At 41.9% G+C, this 22173-nt stretch overlaps 1 protein-coding gene and 1 pseudogene across 3 annotated transcripts in view; both read left to right on the top strand.

The window, feature by feature from the left end:
• LHFPL6 (LHFPL tetraspan subfamily member 6) overlaps window positions 1-22173 on the top strand; it is a 256249-nt gene that overhangs the window by 198549 nt on the left and 35527 nt on the right. The gene's annotated exons all lie outside the window — the stretch shown is intronic.
• LOC108313892 lies at window positions 17575-18567 on the top strand (annotated as a pseudogene).

Consider the following 22173-nt stretch of genomic DNA (forward strand, 5'->3'; position numbering starts at 1 on the left):
ATTAAAGGATGAGCCTCACAGGTCAGGTCCAGATAACTCAATGCTACTAGAATGTTTAATAACTTTGTCCTTCAAAGAGCTCAAAGAAATTGACTGTTCTTTCTTAAATCTTCATATAACATCCGTAAAGTTCCTTAGGAGATTTTACAATTTTATTTTTTTGTTGCATTGAGCCTATTCAGAAACTCAGTAGGAAAATGGGCAAAGGAGAAGCAGCCCTGGTTGAAATGGGGTTTGTCTCCGAAGTCCTTCCTTCTTCCCTTTCCTTGATGATGTTTTGTCCGTGTGTCCCAGCTGTGCAGTCCTCGGGGGAGTGCCCATGGAATACACTCTGAAGACTGGCCAAAAGGGTCACTAAAGGTGTGTGTGATGAACAAAAGTTTGGTTGAGATGCTGCCTCCACCCCAAAACACTGTTAATGTCATTCTAATGCCCCTCAGCAGAGTTACTGCTTCTGTCTCTCTCTACACAAGCACACGCATGCACACACACACACACACACACTCACACACTCACTCTGAGTTTCCTAGATCTCAAAATAATTCATTAGTTAAGGCTCTAAATAAATGGCAGTTTCAGAATAGATTGAGACTTTCTGAGTTACACCCCTCCCCAACGAAAGGGAGACAACGGAAATTATTCTACTCACCAGGAGCTCCCGGAAATAGAGTTTATATGGAAATAAAACATCAGCTTCAGAATAACAGTCTGTGCATTGGGTGAGGAGAAACTCAACAGATGTAGAAACAAAAAGAGGAGAACAACCAAACCCTGAGGTGCCAGAGGAAAGAGGGATATATGACCTTACTTTACCTTCGTCATGGATGATTTACAAGGATTAATTAAGTAAAAGTCGGTAAATTTCTTGAAGCTCTTTGGAGAAAGAAGCTATTTAAATATAAATTATGATCATGCAGCTTACATCTCACATGTCAGGCATGCATGGTTAACTGTGTCTGATGTGTAAGTTATGCTTCCTCCAGGTTATAGCCATGAGGATCCCGGATCGACCTCCCTCCTTTGACGTGGTGGTAAGACAGAGATTGATGGTGTTACATGTGGCATCTGAGTCCAGAGCATCTGAGCTGTGACGTTGTACTTGGAGAAACCAGAGCCTCTATCTGTGCCTCTTCTTGGGGGCATTTTCTTAAGACATTTGAGGATGGGGTGGGAAACAGAAGTTAGTAAACTGAGAAAATCTACTTTCTTTTCAATTTACTTTATTAACTTATTGCCTAAGAGGGTAAAACAAATTAAATGAGAGAAGAATATATTTTTAACCAGATGTTTTAGTTTCCTAGGGCGTCTATAAAAAAGGACCACCAAGCATGAGACTTAAAACAACAGAAATATATTCTCTCACAGTTCTGAAGGCTAGAAGTCTAAAATAAAGGTGTTGGCCTCTTCCTAGCTTCTGGTTGCCCTAGGCATTCCTTGGCTTATGGCAGCCTTGAATGTGACTCCAGACTCTGCCCGGGTGTCTGTGTGTGTGTGTGTGTGTGTGTGTGTGTGTGTGTGTCTTCACCTGCCTTCTTCCTGTCTTCCTTTTTCCCCTTTTCCTTTCCTTTTCCCTTTCCCTTTCCTTTCTTCTTTTTCTTTCTTTCTTTCCTTTCTTTTCTTTCTTTCCTTTCTTTCCCTTCCTTCCTTTCTTTCCCTCCCTCCCTCCCTCCCTCCCTCCCTCCCTTCCTTCCTTCCTTCTTTCTTCCTTCCTTTCATCTCATTCTGTCACCCCAGGCTAAAGTGCAGTGGCACAATCACAGTTTGTTGCAGCCATGACTTATCTGGCTCAAGTGATCCTCCCACCTCAGCCTCCCAAATAGTTGGTACCACAGGTGCACACCACCACATTTGGCTAATTTTTGCATTTTTTGTAGAGACAGTGTCTTGCCATGTTGCCCAGACCAGTCTTTAACTCTGGGGCTCAAACAATCCTCCTGCCCTGGCCTCCCTAAAGTGCTGGGATTACAGCATGAGCCACAGCACCCAGCCTGGCTGTCTTCTTATAAGGACACCAGTCAAGTTAGAGTAAGGACCTAGCCTTCTTCAGTGTGATTTCATCTTATCTAATTACATCTGCAACAACCTCATTTCCAAATAAGTTCACATTCTGAGGTACTGGGGATTAGGACCTTAATATACCTCTTTTTTGGAGATAGGAGGATGCAGTTTAGCCCATAACACCAGGTTAGGATAGGTTTCAAAATTATGGAGGAGCTGAACCTTGCCCTTATGTAAAATATTGGGCGCAGCCCTCCCCTGCTGGGAGCAGCAGTGGAGGGCAGCCCCTCTGCTCTGCACCCCTGCCAGCTCACCTTGTTCCATCCCACCTGGGCACATGTTCTTTAGATGCCACAGAGACACCCCCACACCCCACAGGGCTTCAAGGGTCACAGCAGAAAAAGCTGCAAAACTAGATGTTCCATTGGTTTCCTTTCTCAAATAACACCCTATGCTTTTATAACAGGCAGCTTTAAGGAACGCAAACTCTGAAAATAGTCTGTTTATAAGGCTTGTTGGAGAGCAATTGCATTTCCTCTGTTTGTTGGTTTTAACATAAAGGAAATAGAATCTACTGAAAGCAGACTTTTTCCAGTGTCACCTTAGCACTGCTACCAGCACCCATTCAAAGCCTACAACAGACTGGGGGCTGATTTTTCCCCTCTACATGTTCACGTCCATGGAGAATGGTAGCATACAGCTCACCCTCTAGAATCTAACTCCCTCCTTTCATAAAGATTGGGAAAGTGGGAAATTCATTCTTGGAAAGACAGCCAGTCCTGCTTAGCAGCACAAGTTCCACCCGCAAAACCAATTGACTCCTCAGCAGAAACCCTGACTGAGGTCCATGCCGCCTCCGGCCCGGAGTGATGGAACTCTTGGGAATAGTTGCTCAGGCTCCTGGGAGGAATGCAGACTTGCTTATCAGTCTTTGGGAGGCTGTGATCTCCCTGGCAAGGAGAATTATATTTTTTAGATAACTAGATCCAGGAAGAGGAGGCTCTGGGAAAGCACACAAAGCTGCCCAAGGGGAAAAGTCCTGACGATAACTCCATAAAAGGCAGCTTTAAATGGTCTCAGCTGATCCATATTTTTAGAAAATTGTTTTTACTCAGCCTGCCTGACTGTAATACTATTGACAGAAACAGCAGTGAAAGGGAGATAAACATGATGTTGTGATCTTTCTTTTTATGCCTCCCATGAAGCCCTGGGTAGTATAAATTGTGCTTGACAACCTTTGATTAGCAGCTGCTCATTCTGCTGAGGAAAGGAGGCATTTATTTGAGACACTGTTCTCCCTTCATAAATAAGCTAGAAATTTGCTGCTGGTAATAGTTTCCCAGAGGAAGCCAGGTCTGATCCTCCTCTTTCACACCTCTGGACACTTCTGTTTGCAGCCCTGTGGGAAGGAGCAGTGGGGAATCCATGAGGCCAATTGGGGAAGTCTGTGTCTCACTCTTAGGGCAGCACTGGGTGACCTCAGCACCTTTTTGAATGTGATATGGTCTATGCCAGGCAGATCAAGTACTTTCTTCTTTTCTCTGTGACAGTGTGGTGCTGCAGAAAATGCTTTGGATTGAGCAACAAAAGATTTCATTCCATTTCTGATTCTTTTACTAGCTGTGACTTTGAGCACGCCATCTAATCTCTTTGATCTGCAGCCTAGATTCATTCTTCTAAAACCAAGCTATCCATGTACTTAAAGGGAAATGGCTCCAGATATGTGAAGCCACAGGATAAACCCAAAATATCTTCTAAGAGCATCAATTTTACTGCCTCGTTTTGAAGAAAGCATTTTTATGTGAGAAACAAGGCTACCCATGGAGTAGAATGGAGAACTTCACAATAATTTTTCAGTAGGGTCAAGGCAAACCTGTTTCAGAGAAGTAATAACTTAAGTATGAGTTCACTACTCTTTGTTTTTAGGAATATTGTCATGGAAAAAAGTTTGAGAAGCACTAGATTAGATCATCTTGAGGCTGCCTTTCTACTCTTATATTTGGGGATTCAACAATAAACCTCTGTTATGGGCTGAACATTGCCCCCTACAAGTTCAAATATTGAAGCCCTAACCCCCAGCACCTCAGAATGTGACTGTGTGGAAATAGGACCTCGAGAAGGTGATTAAGTTAAAACGAGGCCGTTAAGGTGGGTCCTAATCTAATCTGACAGGTGTCTTCATCACAAGAGGAAATTTGGTGCTAGGTGGAGTGGCTCATACTTGTAAACTCAGTAATTTAGAAGGCTCAGTCAGGAGGATCGCTTGAGGCCTGCAGTTTGAGATCAGCCTGGGCACCATAGGAAGAAATATGTTGATAAAACATATCTTAAAACAGATAAAAAACTAGCTGAGTGTGGTGGCATATGCTTGTAGTCCCAGCTATTTGGGAGGCAGAGGCCAGAGGATCGCTTGAGCCCAGTAGTTCAAGGCTGCAGTGAGCCAGGATCAGGCCACTCTACTCCAGCCTGGGTGACACAGAGAGACTCCATCTCCGTAGAATAAAAAAGAAAAGGAAATTTGGACTTACATTAGGGATGCCTGCTTACAGAGGAAAGACCATGTGAGGATACCGTGATAAATGGCTATCTCAAAGCCAAGAAGAGAGGCTCACAAGAAACCCAACCTGCCCACACCTTGATCTAGGACTTCTAAGCCTCGAGAATGGGAATAAATAAATACATAAACAAATGAATGAATGAAGGTTGTTTGAGCCACCCAGTCTGTGGTGTTTTGTGATTGCAGACTTAGCAAACAACACAGGTTCCCTTTGCCTACTACATAAAGGCCAACTTCCTTGGCCCAGAATTAATGACCTTCTGCGAGCGTCATTGACCCCATCCTCACCATTTAGCCACCACTGCCCTCTACTCCCTTAATTCTTAACTTGCTCTGTTTTCATGTTGTGCCTGCCCATCGCCAGGCCTATTCTCTTCACCTGAGATGATTACGTGTCTACTTCTCAAAACGCACTCATCCCTAACCCGCCTCCTTCCCCCGCAGGTCCAGCCTAAAATGAACGGACTTAACTGGTAACTGCTGGTTTTGCTGCTAAATGACACAAGGATAGCCTTGACTTTGGGTTATCTCTGCCTTACTCTTCTTCCTCTCAGATGCCAGAGTAAATAGACCACTTCTTCTGTGTTTTGAATGTTTGTTTCCACAGCAAGACGTCCCATGCTTGACATAGAGTCAAAGCCCACCAGCTCAATGCATGAAACAGAGATCAGTCAATATTGTTTTCTCTGCCAAATACGTTTTTAAATATACAGTCATTCCTTATTATCCTTGGGGTATTGGTTCCAGGCACTTTCTTAGATATCAACATCTGCACATGCTCAAGTCCATATAAAATGGCACAGTATTTGCATATAAACTATGCACATTTCCTATATAAATTAAATCACCTCTAGATTACTTGTAATAACTAATATAGTATAAATGCAATGTAATAGTTGTTATAGTGTATTGTTTAGGGAATAACAACAAGGAAAAGAAGTTTGTGTTCAATGTGGATGTAATTTTTTTTCCAAATATTTTTGATCCATAGCTGGTGAATTCATAGATTCAGAACCCATGGATACAGAGGGCTGATTCTATCTTATATATTTTACACATATATATTTCTTATATATAACTACATTTTAAACAATACCTTAAAATATATCTCATATTTTGATTCATGGGTATACAACTGGTGTTCATGTTTTTGTTTGCGGAAAATTCATACTGAGATAATTAAAATATCAGGCTAAAAATGAGTATTCCTGATTCTACCTTCTGCTAGTTTTGCAATGTGAAATGCGGCATTTGCCCCCCACTTTTTTTTTTTTTTTTTTGAGTTAGAGTTTTGCTCTTGTTGCCTGGAGTGCAATGGGGTCATCTTGGCTCACTGCAACTTCTGCCTCCCAGATTCAAGTGATTCTCCTGCCTCAGCCTCCCAAGTACCTGGGATTACAGGTGCCTGCCACCATACCTGGCTAATTTTGTATTTTTAATAGAGACAGAATTTCACTATCTTGGCCAAGCTGGTCTCGAACTCCTGTCTTCAGGTGATCCACCTGCCTTGGCCTCCCAAAGTGCTAGGATTACAAGCATGAGCCACCACACCTGGCCACTTTTATGGATTTTGAAGTCTGTTTTTGTTCTTTTTTTTTTAATTTTTCTCTGCTGGTTGGATAATCTATTTGAAAATTTATAAGTCATTGTGACTGCTTGTGGTAGTATTTTAAATACTTTTTCCTTTGTAAAATACTTTATAATCATATTTCAAGGTATGTTTTTATATCTTTTAATATTTAAAAAAATGCTAAAGACAGATGTGATTTAAATCGAGTCAAAGTGGAAAAAAAAAGTATTGAACTGACTGGAAACAAAATTCTCAAGTACTTTCGAAACTTGTTTGGGACTGATCAGTACATCACAGATGGAAAAGTAAAAAGTTTCAGTTATCCTTGACATTTCAAGAGAGAAAGAAAACAGGAAAATCATGATAGCTGTCTTGAAAGAAATTGCTTTCAAACTGCTCTCTGTCAGCTATTCCAGATGGCTTTGCTGGGTTTTTTTTAGCAGAAGTAAAGGTATTTTAAAAAGACCTGAGGAAAATAGATGAGGTTCTTCTTTCCTGATGTCCCAGAAGGAGGATGAAGGGAAAACTATTTTTAAAGAATTGTTTCTTTTAAGTGGGTTGGCCACCTGTACCACCGTATTGATGGTGCATATCAGCAGTCTTATGATGCATTCATATTCTCTAAATTTTAGTGATGAAAAAGTTGCTGTGTGAGTATAAATAGTGAAAACAATATATATCCTAAGCTGAAAAGTTGGTAGAAGTTAGTAAATGACTGTTATAAATGGCTTATATATTTAAAATATATGGTATATAATTTGTATATATTACATTCATAATAACAAAATAAGCTACATATATAATTTGTAGATAGAAATTATACATGAGGTTGTAGATGATTATACATAAGGTTTGATACACACATACATATGTATATGTATGTTTTATAAATTCCTACATAAATGCTTACAATCCTTAAAACAGCTCTGTGATATGTATTTTATGCCTTCTTTACTGATGAGGAAACACACTCAGAGAAAGGCAAGATAGTTGCCCATGATCACAAAGCCAAAGGGGAACATAGCCATACTTCTAAGGCCATCCTTTTCATTACCATATAACACTGCAGTAGTGTTTGTGAAATTCATAGGGTGTTTGGTTCACTGTGGCATCACAATGAGTAGTAAAGACCTGGATTCAGGCCAGGCATGGTGGCTCATCCCTGTAATTCCAGCACCTTGGGAGGCTGAGGCAGGCAGATCACGAGGTCAGGAGTTCGAGACCAGCCTGGCCAACATGGTGAAACCCCATCTCTACTAAAAATACAAAAATTAGCTCAGTGCAGTGGTGCACACCTATAGTCCCAGCTCCTTGGGAGGCTGAGGCAGAAGAATTGGTTGAAACCAGGAGGTGGAGTTTGCAATGAGCTGAAATCGGGCTGCTACTGCATTCCAGCCTGGGTGACAGAGCAAGACTCGGTCTGAAAAAAAAAGACCTGGATTCAAGTCTATCCTGTAGTGCATCAAAATAAAAATCCATGCAATTGCATGCTTTAATTTTCTTGTTTGCAAGCTAGGGATAAGTAATATCTGCCATCAGAATATCTAGGACTTAAAGAAACGTGCTGTATTAAGGCATGATATACTTATTTTCATTAGTATTAGGCTTTTCACTTGATACTTTCTGCATTACTGTTTTTGGATTGGATTTTTTAAGTTTTTATTTGTATGCATTTAGGAGTACACATAGAGGTGTGTTCCATGGATGTGTTGCGTAGCGGGGAGGTCTAGGCTTTTAGTGTGCCCATCACGGGAATAGCGCACATTGTACCTTACAGGTAATACTTCATCTCTCACTTGCTTCCCACTCTGTATTACATTTTAAAAGTTTGTTCTGGCCGGGCGCAGTGGCTCACACCTGTAATCCCAGCACTTTGGGAGGCCGAGGCAGGTGGATCACAAGGTCAGGGGTTCAAGACGAGACTGGCCAACATAGTGAAACCCCGTCCTACTAAAAATACAAAAACTTAGCCAGATGTGGTGGTGTGCACCTGGTAACCCCAGCTACTAGGGAGGCCGAGGCAGGAGAATCGCATGACCCCAGGAGGCAGAGGTTGCAGTGAGCCGAGATCGCACCATTGCACTCCAGCCCAGGCAACAGTGCAAGACTCCATCTCAAAAAAAAACCAACCAACCAAACAAAAAAAACCTGTTTGTTTTCTTTGTTCTTTATTTTTAGAGGCAGCATCTCGTTCTGTCTCCCAGGATGGAGTGCAGTGGTGCAGTCATAGCTCACTGCAGCCTTGAACCCCTGGGCTTAAGCAATTCTCCTGCCTCAGCCTCCTGAGTAGTTGGGACTACAGGCATGTAACACCATGCTTGGCTAATGTTTTTCTTTTTTAAGAGAAGGAGTCTTGCTGTGTTGCCTAGGCTGGTGCTCTTCTTATTTATCTGTGTAAGTGGCTTCAATTGGCTCACTGTGGCAGGACAAACTACACAGAGTGTATATAAATTTGTAGAAGGTCTTTCTTTCCTATCCATTTCATCAAATGTAGGTTTTACTACTTTTTAAAAATGTGTCTGACATCCTACTTTGCTGTTGGTATGGGGCTCATGATTTACTTAAGAACCTTAGAAATATATAAGAAGAGGAATTACTTCTTACCAAAACTATTTTTTTAAAAGTTAAGTAGAAATGAATGAAGATAGTTGGAAATCTGTTGGTACTTGGGCTCTTGATGTGTTGGTTAAGGGCACTCATGGGGAGAAAGGTTTAACTCTTCCTCCTAAATACTGTTATGTTAGAACTGAAATGAGTTTCTGAAATAGAACTTATATAGGAGAGAAGCTGAAGTGAAAGCCCCAGGGAACTCATCACTCCTTTGGAAGATTTCTCTACCTGAGTTCTGCACTGTCTTGGGTAATTTTATGATATTAGTATATCAAAACTAAGGAGGGAGATATTTTTCCTCAGATAGTCTGCCCTCTCTGTGTGTGCTTCTCCTGAGTAATTTCCTATAGCCCATCTTCCTTTATCATATACAAACATAACATGCCACCACCTACTGCACACTGGGCAATTGGTGTGCATTGCTCTGATGGTCACACCATCCCCAAGAGTTGCAGGTGGCTTTGTTCACACTTGCCCCGAGAGAAACCTGAGTTTCAAAACAAGCGGCCTGCCTAGGCCACACTCACCAGTGCAGAGGCTGGCTCCACACCAGTGGCCCTCTGGCTCCAAAGCTTCCAGCCCTTCCTCTACAGAAGGCTCCCAGTTCAGGACCCCATTTGAGTTAAAACCTGGCCATGCTTCTTCTTTATAGTTTTTGGCCTTAGGTAATGATTAAAAAATAATAAATTACTATTTCTCACAGCCATATGAGAAGGTGCATTTCCTGGGCCCCTTCTTCTCAACCCACAAGCCCACTCTTCCTTTCTTCCCAGGGAGTTTGGTTACTCACACCCCACTAGTTCACCACTCATCAGCCCCTCCCCTGAGGTCATGGGATCCAGGGTAGAAGCTGTGTGTATGAATTAGCATGACAAACAGTGTAGTTCCTCATATGATCTGCACAGAATCAGGGCAACTTCGTTCTACCGTTGTCTCCATTCAAACAGGATGCAACCCCTAATTCTGCTCCAGTTCTTTCAGGAGACAGTGTATTTATTTCAGGAGTCTCTTCTCCAGCTAACTGTCTATGCACAGAGTTAGCCCCATCACAAAGTCCCTCATATCAACTCGTCCAGAATCCCTGAGAGAATTGCACAACGAGTGCATTCTGTAGAAAAGATGTTATTTCCCAAGCCCAGAGTAAATCACTCTACAAGCCCGCGGGAAGGAGACCATGGGTTAGGGCTCTAGCAGGAATCACAGGTCTGTACAGATGTTGGGGGAAAGCTTGGCAGTGGCCAGGGATGCCATTCTACTTCATGATGCCAAGGTGTGTCGCCCATGAGACTTCAAACACATGGCATCATCTGCCCTGCACTTCAAGCGGAAGTTTTGCAAATCTCTCCCACAACACTGCACATCCTGATGTAATGATGGTGCGCTTTGTTTTCATAAAGTCACTGTTATATAAATAAAAATAAAGGGTCAAAGTGTCACCTCCCCGTCCTCATAATTTCATAAGAAGGAAGCTGCTTCTACATGCTCTGCCACTGTGCTGGGATTTTGAAGGCATTTTCTCCAATGCTGTCAGTAATTCCGTGAAGAAGTACTGGGTATCTATGTTGATGTGATTTGAATGCTTGTCCCTGCTAAATCTCATGGTGAAACATAATCCCCAATCTTGGAGGTGGGGCTTGATGGGAGGTGTTCGGGTCATGGGGGAATATCCCTCGTGGAATGCCTGCCCCGTGGTAATCAGCTCTTGCTAGAGTTGGTGGTTTAAAGAGCTGGGCAGCTGTCTTGCTTCTCTCCTTCACCATGGGATACACTGGCTACCCCTTTGCCGTCCACTGTGATTGGAAGCTTCCTAAGTCCTCACCAGGAGCAAATGCTAGTACCATGCTTCTTGTACAACCTGCAGAACCATAAGCCAAAATAAGCCTCTTTTCTTTACAAATTACCCAGCCTCAGTTATTCCTTTATAGCAACACAAATGGACTAACACACATTTTTTGGAAGAAAGTTCTGAGGCTCAAGTTTACAAGACTTGCTTCGGCAGTACCTAGTAAGTGGCATGCGTGGTATTTGAATACAGCACTTTCTGACTCCTAAGCCTTTCTTTCTGACCCTTTGCCACTGGAATATTTATTTTCGTGAGTAATTAGTTTAGGAACGTACCACGACTGGAGTCTGGTTTGGCATTCACGTTGCATTTTCTTTTTTTTTTTTAAAGATGGGGTTTCACCATGATGGCCAGGCTGGTCTTGAACTCCTGACCTCAGGTGATCCACCCACTTTGGCCTCCCAAAGTGTTAGGATTACAGGCGTGAGCCACCGCACCCGGCCTAACGTTGCATTTTCAAAGCAAGGGTAGAATGTATCCAGGGTTTGTCTTGCAGATTTACTTATGCACTTTTGCTTTTGTTTTTTCTGGTCAGGACTTTTCTGACAGAATATTGTTGGAGCCTAGCCCTGCTCCTGGAAGATTTCATGTTGAAGTGTGGTGATTATGTGCATTCTTTATTTTCTTATTGAAGAAAGTCAGTGTCAGGAGTAATTCCTTTTTTTTGCACAAAATGACAGTTATCATTAAGAGAAAATATGTCTACTGAAAAGTCTGAGCTGCGCAGCATATCTGTGCTGGGAGTCTTTATTTTGTCATTCTGAGGTTTGTGAAATGTCTTATAAGGTTCTTATTGGAATTTCTGGGTCAGGTAGCTGAAGCAAACTGATCCTATTTTAAGTTGTAGGATAGTTGTTTGAGAAATGTGAAAGGCTTAAAGGTATCCATTACTCTGTATTTGTATAAAAATCACTTTCCAAGCTGATGGATCCCAATTTAGTACTATCAGGCCTTCAGGATACAGTCCTGTCTCAGTTATAGCTTTGAGGATCTAATTTTGTGTCTGTGTCATAGATCTGCATAGACTCCTGGGCCAAAGAAAGAAGAGGATGGAGTATGAATGATGAAAGGGAGCTGTATATACTGATGCCTGAAACCTACTATGACAAGCACCCCCCATCCCTGAAAAAAAAAGATGGATATATGGATTAATAGAGGAATAGGAAAATAGGTAGATCCTAATTTCAAAAACCTGTTAATTGTAGAAACTAAGTGGTGGATATTTGGATATTCACTATACAATTCTTTCAACTTTTCTGTAAGTTTGAAATTTTTCATAATGCCATGTCAGAGGGAATAAAAAGACATGTATTAACTCTTAGGTGTAGAGATGTGGTTAGTTCCAGCAAATGTATTTGTTGTGAAGATGTGGGCAAATGATACAGCAGAAACTTCTGCTTCTGATTGGGTAGCGTTTGGTTTATTTGTTTGTTTTAAACTGGTGAACACCTGTAGGTGCTAATGAAGAATCTGAAAGTGGCAGGTATAATAGAATGAAACATTTGCTATTCTGGAACAGTGGTAATATCTTTATTAATATTGACATGAACAACTATAATATGCTGCCCCTGTTAGATGCCAAGCCCTAGACCTGTCACTTTTATCAAGTCATTAATTTATTTCTAATAACAGTGCTAAAGATAAAGGTACCATGCTAAATGAACAGGAACCATTAGCTCTATTTTATAAAGATGAAAGACTGAGCTCAGAGAGGTCAAAGGCATGCTCCTCAGGGTCACATATTTAGTTAAGGCTGGTGTCAGCATTCAGGCCTGACGTGATGGACATCAAAGTCTATGCAATTTCCATTCGACCCTCGAGGATCAATGTGTGGTTCTGGACAGCAACCTCAGCCTCACGAGGAGCTGGTTGGAAATGCGGGACATTGGGCCTCATCCCAAAACTACAGAACTAGAACCTGCATTTTAACAAACCCGCTGGCTGTTTCTGTGCACATCAGTCTGAGCAGTGCTGCACTGGACCGTGGTACTCTGGAAATTTGGGACCATGTTTTTATTTTTCTCTCCATGTAATGCAGGACACCATAGGGTCTATGAAAATGGCATTTGTTTTGTTCCAGAGGGGTAGCTGCAGTACTGAACCTTATTAGCTTCCTTTCCAGCAGTATCGGAGTGAAGGCAGTGAATCAAAGCTCCTATTCCTATCACAGGACTCAGATGCCTGAGTTTGTGTCCCAGCCCTGCCTCTGGTCATACGTGTGATGATGGTACTTAGAGCTCCCCATCAGCGTGTGACTCTGTGTCTTCAACTACCAAGCGGGTGAATCAATTCTGGCTCTACCTGCCCCACAAAAAGGCCAAAGGTGCCTTTAAAAGACAAGAAACAGCTGGGCATGGTGGCACATGCCTATAGTTCCAGCTACTCAGGAGACCAAGGCAGGAGAATCACTAGAGCCTAGGAGCCTGAGGCTGCAGTGAGCCATGATCCTGCCACTGTGCTCCAGCCTAGGCAACAGAGCGAGACCAGGTTTCTAAAAACAAACAGAAAGGAACAGACAGAAGCATTCTTATCATGGTGGCAGTGTACTAATCCTTCACTCCTGTGAGGGCCTCTGCAGCTCTTTCACTTGTGCTTTCTGAGGTTTCGATGCTGGGCCAAGGTTTCATTGTTCACAGTGCCAGCAATGTCTTTGCTTGCGGCCCTCCCTGCATTCCTTCTGAGGAAAGGAGCTTCTCCAAGAGAGGAGGACTCGATATCAGACAAATATGTACAACAACACATTGGCCTTAACCAAACTCACGCCCTCCCTGCCTGCACAACAAGGTCTAAAGTTTAACGATGAAGACCATACATTGAACTATTCCTGTGAAGCATTGTATCTACTCCTTTACACACGCACTGCTATCTCCTTTGATCCTTGCAACTGTCTCAAAAGATAGACATTTTCCTCCCATTTTATAGATAAGGAAAACTGAGTCCTAAAGAAGTGAAGTGGTAGAACTGAGATGCACTTAACTATTGGGGTTAGAAAGGCGTTGCTTTTAATCAGATGTAATTTCCCAGAAAACTGTCCCATAACAATTGTAAAATCTCCCCCAAATTTTCATTGTTTGAAACAACTTTATTTTTTTCTTCTGATGATTGCCTAGGACTCCAGGAAGAGAAAAGGTGACAAGTCACTCATGACTGAAATTAGCTTCTGAATTTTTGCTCTAAGCTAAGGAACAAGTATTGTGGTACATACACATTGGACATGTCTTTTGTGTTTTCTGTCACATGAATTGAAGAAGAATGAGAATCAAGGTACCATTTTGAAAAACATTTTAAGGAAACTGAAAGTATGCTCTCTCCTGCAGTATGTTTTCAGCCAAGAAACTGTCTTATTTTGATTTGTTAAAATATTTTTGATAGGTTGTCAACTTATCATAGTTCTGTTTTATATTTTAGTGTTTGAATAAGATATGCTTTACTTGGCTAAATTTCTGATAATAAACAACCCATTTCCCATCTTTATACCTCCATGTGCTATTTCTGGACAGGTGCTTTTTGTGTGCCAGCTCTCACATCTGCGCTTCTCACTCACTGACATCCAGGAAAGGGATTTGCAGAGCTTCCAAGAGCCCGTCCCTTGTCGTTAATCACAGGTAGCAGTGGGAGTCTTCCCCGTACCTACAATCAGTGTCAGTCTTGGACAAATGGCGACTGGCAGTTTGGCTTGATATTCTGCCCCATTCCTCCTTCCCATTTACACACAGGGTTCAGTGCACATGTGGATATGGAAAGTAAGCCCAGAGATGGGTCAGGGAACACTGGGATTTGGGAAGCATTGGAGAAGAGGGATTAGGACCACTGGTTCAGGGCTCAGACCTGGATGTTTGTCCCTGGATCTACCACTTGCATAGATGTATAAGCATAGGCCTGCTTGTGCAAGCTTCAGTTTCCTTTACCTATTAAATAGGAATAGTGATATATTCTATAACTATGACTTGATATCTGGACTTCAAAAATACATGTGTACAAAAACACGTTATTCTGAGGATTTTTAAGTACCGAACAAATAATATTACTACTATTTACTATTTAACAAATATTGTGAATGAGTGAGTTGGATGCAAGTAAACATAGATATCTGGTCTTCCAGGACATGTAATACTTATAGATATCTGCAATGCAAGATGGCCAGCCTCAAGTTAAAGGTAGAGAGTGCATCACAATAGCAGCTCACAGGAGAGGCAAAACCTATAGCTCATTGCTGGGATGACCAGGGACGCCTATGTGCTGAGGTTTCTAGACCTTCAGTGCTAGCATTTTCTGAGCATTAAGGTAAGTAGTGAGAGTGTCTCAGAGAGAAGGGAGTTGACTTTCAGAGATGAAAAAGCTCAAAACAGAGGCAAAGAACCAGTAGTAGGTGCAGTAAGTCAGGGATCCCCTGTCAGAAATGCCTTTGAGACTGGCCCGGTTACCCAAGCAGTTAACAGGATGACCAGGACCTGGCTCCAGCCAGTCACTTGCAGGCTTTGTGTTGGCATATGTTTCAATTATTCAGGAGATACAAGAAACCTGGCCTTAGACATACTAAGTTCCACTTGGTAAAACATGATGATGGCCAAATCCAACATGTGTCTGGTTGACTCAGATTATGTGTGGTGAGTGTGTGACCATGGAGTGGACTTATGTCCAATCACTGGGATCATGACAGGTGGAAAGGAGCCCTGGCCCGGGATTCAGGAGGCCCAGGATTAATCTGAGCTCTATGTCCTTGGACAGGCTTCCTACATCCTCTGTGCCTCAGTTTCCAGAAGGCACCTTGATAGGAGGTGTGGTTTACTAGAGCCCAACCAAGCCTTCTTTTTATTATTTATTTATTTATTTATTTATTTTTTGTAGACTAAAGAATGTACTCCTTGGGTTTTCAGGGTCTGAAAAATTACACTACGGACCCATGCTCTTGTTCCTCCCCCTGCCCCGCTGTATTTGTTTTATTGTTATGTTTCTTGTTCTTACATTTTGTAAAGGGGCCATTATCTAGGGATGAAAATGGATAAAACTTGTGTACATAAATTAGCATATGGAGACTTTGAGATGGAAATGTGCCAGCCTCTTCCAAAGAGAAGTCCAGATAACAGGCTGCAAGATTGAGCAGCTTTCATGAGAACAGTAAAGAAAACAATTTCCCTCGGCGCTTACCACAGAAAGGAAGATAAAGGAACTGGAGGATGGATAAAAGTATCCAAAAAGCATAAAAGATGAATTGATGGGAAACACTGGTGTGACCACTCAAGGGGTCATGGGTGGAAAAAGTCATTCCATTAAAAAAAAAAATAAACAGTGGAAAAAGAATGGAGCCATAGTCATGGAAAAAAGTGAGATCACATTTAAAAATTTTCAAGATTGGCCTGGAAAAATAAGGCTTTATGAGTTTAACATGAGGACTCTATTCTTACCACCTGTGGAGAGTAATTGGCACTGGCTGACTAGAGGTTTGTTTTGCCTTCTTGGCAGGAGCTGAATTGTTATGTTAATAGTCCTCTGGCTAAGTGTTAAGTACTGTGTTTGAATAGAAGGAGTTTTGCAGAGGAGAAAATTCCCAGCCCCAGGTTCCTATTCCGACCACTGACTGCTTTACAGACTTCAGACTTCACACACTCAAATTCTTAGAAACAATTAGTATCATGGCCGATATTTCTAGCATTTTATGAAAACGAACAGTTTCTACTGGGAACTCTCCCGTAGGTGGTTTACGGCCAGACAGAGTGTATCCAGGCTCAGGTTTGGCCCCAAGAGCCCATTTGGAGCTAAAGAACAAATTTCATCACAGTAGCATTGCCTACCTTTTCGTAGTTATCTATGCCAGCCCTTTTCCATTCACATTGGCTTCTCCTTAGAGGTCATTCCACTGATTTGGCTCTTAAAATATTTTAATTGTCCTTGAACAAGGTGAGCCCCCAAACCTCAGGGGACTCAGGATGAACTAGCTTAGTAGTCAATGCATTATTAAAATGAACTTTTTCAGATTTAAGAATTATCAACTCATCTGTTGGATGATTGGTTTTTTTTTTTTAGGAGGCAGCATCTCTCTACAGTCCTAAAACCACTTTTAAAACGATCTTTCATGTGGCTTTTGACTCTAGATTGCTGATTGTGGCAAGGTGCTGGTAAAAACTAAAGATTGAGCTAATTTACAGTAATTTGTGTTTGACTTATGACCCCTTAAAAGTTTCAAATCTTTAGGGTTGCAGAAATAGATTGCTTCTTAATTGCAAATGAGCTTGTAGCTGCAAATGATTTCACACCTCTTCCTGCAACTCACCTTGCTTCCCACCTTCCTCAGGTTGCTGACCTGCTTCACAACATCTTTCCTCACTTCCACTGGTATGCACAGATTTCCAAAAGGTGTGATACTGTGACTTCTTTTCACGTTGTCTTTTATGGCAGTGACAAAGGAATTTAGTTGAAATTAAGCCCATGTGGTAACCACAAGGTTTGGAAGTCTAATAAAGAAAACCCATGTAAATAATATGAAAGCTTGTGAACTAGAGATTCTAATTGAGCCCTTTACTTCCCCAGAAGCAAATTAGGGAATGAGAGCTATTAAAATCTGTCAGGTCTCTAAGACATCATTTGGGCAATTACTTCAAATTCCAGAAAATTTTCTGAGCTCCATTTCTGCATACTACATAATACCCAAGTAGTATTTAATTCAGAGATTTCTAAACTGTGCTTCCGTCAAACATAGATTTCCACAACATGGACTAAGATTTAACACTGCCGGAACTGAACAATGACAGATTTCTCCCATTCGAAAGATGTTCTCCCTTTTACATTTAATTGCTTCTACTTTACTTTACAAAATAGTACTTCAGTATAGACAACAAAATGCTAGTTGAGGTCAGTCCTCCCCCAAAAGGCAGTTAGTTAACATTTGAAGTATCCTCTTCAAAAATCTACATTTCAGGAGAGGTTACTTAGCCTGTTACATTTCCTAACTGGAGACCTCACCGCAGACATGCTTAAAGGCAAAGCTTTGGACGAAGACTGAGCGGTTGTGTCCACGTTGCTGACCTTGAGCAGCAGTCGGCTTCTCCACGTAGAACCCGGGAGTAGGAGACTCAGAATCGAATCTCTTCTCCCTCCTCCCTCCTGTTTTTGGGTTTGTGAGAAACCTTATCATCAAACACAATGGCCAGTAACGTTACCAACAAGAGACATCCTTGCTCCATGAACTCCTGTGTGTTCATTGGGAATCTCAACACTCTCGTGGTCAAGAAATCTGACGTGGAGGCAATCTTTTCGAAGTATGGCAAAATTGTGGGCTGCTCTGTTCATAAGGGCTCTGCCTTCGTTCAATATGTTAATGAGAGAAATGCCCGGGCTGCTGTAGCTGGAGAGGTTGGTAGAATGATTGCTGGCCAGGTTTTAGATACTAACCTGGCTGCAGAGCCAAAAGTGAACTAAGGAAAAGCAGGTGTGAAACGGTCTGCAGCGGAGATGTACGGCTCCTCTTTTGACTTGGCCTATGACTTTCAACGGGATTGTTATGATAGGATGTACAGTTACCCAGCACGTGTACCTCCTCCTCCTGCTGCTCGGGCTGCAGTGCCCTCGAAACGTCAGCGTGTATCAGGAAACACCTCACCAAGGGGCAAAACTGGCTTCAATTCTAAGAGTGGACAGTGGGGATTTTCCAAGTCTGGAAAGTTGAAAGGAGATGACCTTCAGGCCATTAAGAAGGAACTGACCCAGATAAAACAAAAAGTGGATTCTCTCCTGGAAAACCTGGAAAAAACTGAAAAGGAACAGAGCAAACAAGCAGTAGAGATGAAGAATGATAAGTCAGAAGAGGAGCAGAGCAGCAGCTCCGTGAAGAAAGATGAGACTAATGTGAAGGTGGAGTCTGAGGGGGCTGCAGATGACTCTGCTGAGGAGGGGACCTACTGGATGATGATGATAATGAAGATCGGGGATGACCAGCTGGAGCTGATCAAGGATGATGAAAAAGAGGCTGAGGAGGGAGAGGATGACTCTTAAGCACATAGTGGGGTTTAGAAATCTTATCCCATTATGTCGTTACCGATGCGCTTATCTAAGATCAAATTTTTCACCAGATCCTCTCCCCTATCTTCAGCACATGCTTACTGTTCTCCCCATCCTTGCCCTTCCCACGTTCATTAATTCATATTTCCCTGCGCCTAGTCCCATTTTCACTTCCTCTGACCCTCCTAGTAGTTTTGTTAAGTCTTACCCTGTAATTTTTGCTTTTAATTTTGATACCTATTTATGACTTAATAAAAAGGATGTATGGTTTTTTTTAAAAAAAAAAAAAAAAAAGGCGAAGCTTTACAATATCACTATCTATACTTGCCCCAGAAGTGTAATAATTAGCATAAATTGTGAATTAGAGATAATTTTTAATTAAGGAAATGGTAATGTTCAAGAAATATGGTAGGATAATAAGACCAGTATTGGCTCTTCTACCTTTTGTGAGTGGATGTGTACCAGAGTTTGACCAGTGAGAGAAACCACTCTAGATATTCCCAGCAGGAAGGGATGTAGCCCAGGGATTTAACGTTTTGTAGACCTACTATTAGGTCTGAGAAAGTGAAGGTCAGAGAAGCTGCTTTGGAGAATTCAGGAAATTGGGAAGTGCTGGGATCAAAAGAAGCTACAGCTGATAATCCACCCTTAGTGAGTGATGAAGAGGGGGACACGTGGAAATCACTCCCAAAATCCTCCCAAAATCTCACTGTCTACTGTCTGCAGAAAGGCTTGTCCCTGGCTGCAGGTGTGAATGTGGAATAACAGTTTATCCCTTCTAACTTTTATATTCCACATGAGAGCTTATTATTGACAGAGTATGACCCAGAACGCCTATAGTTTATGGAAAATAGTTTCCTGGCCTCTAGGCCTACCTAAAAGGAAGAATTTTAAAGAGGGATGGTTTTGATTGTTAACAAGCACTGTCAGCCTTAAGGCCTAAGGATCTGACAAGTCCAGCATTCTTTTAAAGTGTGTCTTATATCTATTACAGACATCCTCCAGTAGAACTACAGTTACGGAAATGGTCTAATTTACACTGTCCAATATGGTAGCCACTAGTGCCAGATGGCTATTGAGCACTTGAAATATAGTTGGTGCATGTTATAGTGAACCCCAAGTTTCTCTTCAAAGAATCAATATGTCAGTATGTTCAGCTCTCTTATTTTTTAATTCTCTATTTTAAAGTTTAGCATCCCTGTAATTCCAGTAAACAACCTTTTCCACTGGCTTAATTAGTAGTTCACATCTGTTCTCCCAGCCCCCAGCTCTATCCTGACTCATCCCGGTCACCTGCTCCAGTCACCTGTTTGACCTAGGTCACCTGTGGCTACCTTCTCTGACCCACCCGTAACCATCCTTCCCGTCAAAACACCCACCTTGCCACTCCAGCTTGGACCCCTGCTCTCTTTAAAATAACAAGTCAGGATCAGTCTAGCTTGTGTGGTCTAACCCTAGCCAATAGGGGAACAACACAGCAGTAGGGACGACCCCCGTCAGGCATAATTGCCCCTCCCCCCCTTGTCCAGGTGTGCGGCCACCATTGCTCCGTCCATTAGCCGCACTCTTCTATGGAAGTAATTGCCTTGCTGAGAGGATTTATCTTCAAGTGCTATTTCTTCTGTGGCACCGAAATTTTACTTCTAACAGTGCAACTGAGGGATTTAATTTTTGAGTTGTATTTAATCTTATTTACTTAAGTTTAAACTTAAAGGGCTACCTGTGGCTATTGGCTACTGCCAGGGGCAGTGCAGGTTTAGATCTCTCTTTAGACTTGTGCTCCCTCTCCATTTCCATTTAATTGAAAATATTGCGGCCTGATCTGACCTAAAGTCTCCCTGAACTGTCTCGTATTTGTTTATTGTGTGTTGAAAACTTCATGTGAGAACTTTGTTAGAATGACTATATGATGAAGTTGTGTTGGGGGTGGGGGCAGGCCACTGGATTTCACTGAACGTACCGAATTGGTCTTCTGACTCTTTCTAGTCCCAGCTTACTAATAAACATTTGTTACATATTTGGCCAAATTTGGTCTGAAACTCCCTCTTGCCATAACAAACAATGGTAGCAAGTGAGTGGGGAAGCCACTGAAGTGTTTGCTATATATCCTAATAATTCTGATAGCCAATTAGCCTGATCATATGGTTTGTAACATGTTTTTCTCCCAGAAATGTTTCTCAAATTTTTGGAGTCTGCAGTATCTTCCCTGCTAGCAAATACTAGCAAACAACAAAACAAAAACTACACAAATATTAACAGAAAAATTCAGATAAGCTAGTTGCCTACCACTGAACAACTTTTATAAAACATGAGACTATGTTCATGGTATATTTTAAAAATTCATACATATACCACAAATTTTCTGTGTAATAAAATTGTTCCTAATTTGTATGGTTGAATCTACATTTCAGAGTCATGTGGCTGAGCATGGTGGCTCACGCCTGAAATCACAGCACTTTGGGAGGCCAAGGCAGGCAGATCATGAGGTCAGGAGTTCAAGAACAGCCTGACAAACATGGTGAAACCCCATCCCTACTAAAACTACAAAAATCAGCTGGGCATGGTGGCACGTGCCTATAATCCCAGCTACTCAGGAGGCTGAGGCATGAGAATCTCTTGAACCCAGGAGGTGGAGGTTGCAGTGAGCCGAGATCACACCACTTCACTCCAGCCTGAGCAACAGAGCAAGACTCAGTCTCATAAACAAACAAACGAAAAAACAAAGTAGTGTAACCCGGCCTAGGTTTGGCTGCCTGCTGGTAGAAAGCCAGACAGAACACAAGAGGCAAAGTTTGGTGGGAGGAAAGCAGGTTTAATTGGAGAACCAGCAACCTGAGAAGATGGTAAACTATTGTTCTAAATACCATCTTACATTTTAACATTTTCCATAGGGCTTTTATAAGGAAACTTGGTATGGGAGACATTCAGGAGTAGTGCAAGGTACACGGTCTGTGTATTTTGTTCTTGTTAAATTGAACTAAACATGGCCTGAGAAAACCTCCATACTTCCATACTTGAGTCCTTGAGAATGAACCATAACCTAACTTAGTAGGTAGACAAGTAGGTGGCCTTAGTAGAAAACCTAATTTAGGAGTATGCTTCTGTAACAGTAGCTGAATCTCAGCCAATCCCAGCAGCCATACTTCAGCAACTCAGACGCTGCTGACTGTTCAAACCGTGTTCAGATAAGTCAAATGCCAAGCTGTAACCAATCCAGCTGTTTCTGTACCTTACTTCTGTTTTCTTTACATCACTTTCCTTTTTTTTTTTTTTTTTTGCCTATAAATTTGCTCTGGCCATAAGGCTTCCCTGGATTCTCTCTGAATCTGCTGTGATTTTAGAGGCTGCCTGATTTGTGATTTTTTTTTTTACCCTTGCTAAATTAAACTCTGTTAATTTTAATTTGTCTCAAGTTTTATTTTAACATTCTGATGGCCGTGTTGGGTAACTGCCTGTCCAGAAGTCTGACTGGCATTATCTTGCTTTCGATGGTGGTGGACTAATGGGGGACTCTCCCTAAGTGAGAGGATTCTACAATGGGGCTCCAGCCTGGTTTGTTTCAAGAGCAAGAAGGTAATTAGATAAGTGTACATTGTTGGA

The sequence above is a fragment of the Cebus imitator genome, unplaced genomic scaffold (genome assembly GCF_001604975.1).
Source record: "Cebus imitator isolate Cc_AM_T3 unplaced genomic scaffold, Cebus_imitator-1.0 Scaffold145, whole genome shotgun sequence".
Classification (NCBI taxonomy): domain Eukaryota; kingdom Metazoa; phylum Chordata; class Mammalia; order Primates; family Cebidae; genus Cebus; species Cebus imitator.